At 26.7% G+C, this 4,085-nt stretch overlaps 1 pseudogene; it reads left to right on the forward strand.

Annotated features, from left to right (window-relative positions):
- Nucleotides 1-990: 990 nt before the first annotated feature.
- Nucleotides 991-3,880, forward strand: LOC112591013 (annotated as a pseudogene).
- The last annotated feature ends 205 nt before the right edge of the window (nt 3,881-4,085 follow it).

The raw sequence follows: 4,085 nt of genomic DNA on the forward strand, positions 1-4,085 counted from the left end.
TTTAGTTTATCGTGGAGGGGAAAATCATATTCGATATTTCGATGTCGCAACGATTGTACCTACTGATTGTAGGCAACAGCTCATTACAGCCAAAAATATTTAATAACATTGAAATCTTTACGAAAAAACTGTTTCGCGCGAGAAAGAACCGAGGAGGCTACAGTCATAATTAAGAAAAAAAATTTTGCTGTGAAATATCGTTTTTATTTTTTCGATATCGGAACTACTAAAAAAGTTATTCAAGTTTGAAATACACAAAAATAATGGATTTTTAATCAATAAGAGCTTTTTTCGTACAAGCGATATAGACAAAGAAAACTATTAGCAAATTTTAGCGCCAATTGAGATTTCTATACATTTCCGTGTTAGCAGAAATCTACCCTATAAAGAATCGATAGAAATTGTTATTTTACGAATATTGTTACTAATAGCTTTTCTATACATATTCATGTTTGGCAGATGTCTCAACGACTATCAATACATTCTTTGGGTGTCAATGCTAACGCCATTACAGTGTCAATGGGTTTTCAATTGTTACCAATAGGTTTTCTATACTAAATATACATTTTTGTATATTATTTTCCCAAGTGTAAAAGGTACCGATGCGTTGTTAAAATTTTTATTTTTATAATATACGTCCGAGTACTCTAAGTATACGGTGAAGAAATAATAAAGAGTACCTACGCTATGCATGTTGTCACGTGCGCGTGCACGATAAATGACAACTATTAACTGATAATATTTTATTTGATAACTAATAAAAACATATGTGATAAGTGATAATGCAGCTCACGTATGTGATATGCGCGTGCGAAAAATGATGTATCTATCGGATACGCAATGGATCCGAAAGTCTGGGTGGAGGGTCTGTGGTAGGCGGTATGGGAGATGGGTGTGCATGGCTCGTGTGTAATTGCGACGGTGGATAAATAAATTATTGATAACAATGATAACTGATATGGTGTTTGGCGGCGGCGGTGGTTTCTGAACTGTCTTTTTTTTCCCATTGTTTGTATTAATTTTTTTGAAGGATTTCTAAACTTTTGGACACTTGTGTTAAAAAACTTGGGTCATACATTAGAAATTTAAAATAAATTTTTGTGAATGAGCACTGAGGTATTATATTAACTGTTTGGGTATACTTATATTCTTCTGTTTCTTTTATTTAATCAAGTGGATTTTCTATTTTCGGTTCTTCAAATTTTATTTCTGGGAATTTTGTGAGATCTTCGTTCTCGGTAAATCCGTAAGATTTTCGAAGTCTTTTTTCCATCATGTTTATTTCTTCGCACAAATCAACGCATTCTTGTGATTGCGTCATCATTAATTTAATATATTCTTCTCTTTTGCTAATAATCATTTTTCTTATTTCATTTTCAGATTTAAAACCTTTTTTTAACACAACTACTTCACAATTCCCCTTATTACTTAATAAACCAGATATTCTGTAGTTTTTGATGGTATAAAACATATTTTTTATTAATGTCCTATTCATTATTAATGATTTTTAATGAACTTATTTAAATAAAAATATTTTTAAAGTCAAATCTTTTAAGTTATTGACTTTGTATACTACTATAAAAATATATAGTTACCTATTGTTTATTAATATCTGTTTGGCCAGACAAATGATAAAAATATATTTTAAAAAGTAGTAGATTATATATTAATGTATACCTATATTATAGGTATAAAATGCTTTGTCGACTGTTGTCAATAATAATCTTTCAAAATTTTCAGTTTGTTTCTGGAGAAAATATAACTCTATTGTAGTATTTAAAAAAGAAAACTCTGTATCTGCAGTTCCATCATGTTGGTATGATCCATTGTCGGGTAAATATGCTTGGCCCAAATCATCTGTATATTCTTTAGCAAGTATAAATTAATTAATTAGCAGACGATTTCCTTGCAATACTATTGAATTTGATTTATTTGAAACAAGAGAGCTTAAAAGAAATATTGATAAGCTGCTATAATTAAAACTTAAATGTCTATACAGTCATATAATATATATTTTAAGTGGCTATTTATTTTTATTAATTCATTTAATATTGTTATTACTATAGCATCACTCTCTGAAGCTCAATCAAAAGTAAGTCGCTACTATTACTTCAGATATTTCTGAACATGAAAATAGCAATAGGAAAAAAAGAAATATGAAACGCTCTATAGACACTCTAAGTACTAATAAAAGTTTTAAAAAATTAAAAGAAAAAGCAATAGAAACTGAACTTCCACAATACATCAGCCCTTCAAAATCAAGTGTGTCAGAATTTGGTAAGTTTTTATACTATAATAAGTATTAATACTTATTTAAATTATGGTTTACAGTTTTCTGAAATTTGTCCTAAATATCTTGTGTTTTTAATGTTATTATTTTTACTATTAATACTAATATTATAGCCAACTCTAATATTTAAACAAAATTTATGTAAGCAATATAAGAATTTATATTTTAAAATTTTAGATGATTCAGATAAAGACGTTTCATATAAGCCATTCACAAAATCTCTTTCAGTTGATAAAAGTATTTCAAGTTCTGATACATCACCTGTAATGAAGACAACTTTTGACATCATCATCTATCATTTCAAAAAACAATAAACTATTGTTGAATAATATTGAAAAACTGTGTAAAGATTCTTCAAGTAAATTAATATTATAAACAATACTCAAGCTTATAACTATCTATATACTATATTACTTTTAAATAATATTGTATAGTTTCTTCAATAGACGGAATAGAAATTCTACAACCTGAACCAGAACTACAACATAATAGTACTAGTAATAATGGATTAGTGGGTGCAATCAAAACATTGGGTAATTACATAAACATGTATAATATATATATTTTATTATCTGTGTATTTAAATAATATAAATTATAACAATTTTAATTGATATCTAAACCTTGTATATCTTACAAAATTTAGATAAAATTATTATTTGAAGCAAAATTAATTTAAAAACTATTTTTTAGAGTATAAATTAGAATCTGTTGAAAAACAAGTTGCTGGATTACGTTATGATCACAGATTAATGTTCGATATACTGGAGAGAATTGAAAAAAAATTGATAGACCAGTAATGGTATCACAATCTTCTGAAAATCAATCATTCATTAAAACGGTCAATACAGAGGATGAATTACAAGCATTGAAAGCAAAATTAATTAACCATGATCAAAACAACGAATTTAGGTCTCGGTTTGTAAGTGATATTTTATTTTTTTTTTAATAGTATTATACATTGTGATTGTTTAAACTTAAAAATCTAAAGTATTTTATAATTCTATTTTAATGAAAATAGGAAAATAAATATAAATTATAAAGAACATTTATTAAATAAATATAAAATGAAATAAAATGTATTGTCTTTATACATTATTTTTTTTTTCAGATTGTTGAAATATTATGGTCAATGGGTAAAGACGTAAAACATTCAATTAAACGCATGTTTGAAAAATTATTCACTGATGAACTTTTATCATCTATGTGAATATTCATTTCATAGTATACATATAGTATATATGGTTAATTATATTATGCAATGGTTATACAATTTTATTTTTTTATTATGTAGTAAAATAAAAATTTTGAGTTATAATTCAAATCATTTGATTTCAAAAACAGTAACAGTGACATGTATGTGCCATATCTAATAATTATAGATTCATCGTCCTTATGCTATATACCATTTTAACTGAAATGAATACATTTGTGGAATAAATAATCTAATTATTTTTTTCATTTAATAATGTTATAGAAACCAAATTTAAAAATACCCAACTTAGAAGATTTTACTTCAAGAAGTAGAAGATTGTATACAAAAGTATTTGCGCAACGGCCATTTGTGTTAAGGCCCCTGCAAACCCTATGAATTTTTCATCAAAACGACCTTAGCGACTGACAAAAATTAACATACTTCTAGTGGTTCGATTTAAAAAGTGAACACTGATCGTTTTCTTCGTAGTGTATCATTTATCATTAACATATTTTAAACTTGAGAACGAACGTTTGACGTCAAACGAAGTTATTAGAGGCTATTGAAGCAACTTAGTATTAGTCGGATCTTGATGTAAGAT

The sequence above is a fragment of the Melanaphis sacchari genome, unplaced genomic scaffold (genome assembly GCF_002803265.2).
Source record: "Melanaphis sacchari strain LSU unplaced genomic scaffold, SCAv2.0 Contig1271_pilon_pilon, whole genome shotgun sequence".
NCBI lineage: Eukaryota > Metazoa > Arthropoda > Insecta > Hemiptera > Aphididae > Melanaphis > Melanaphis sacchari.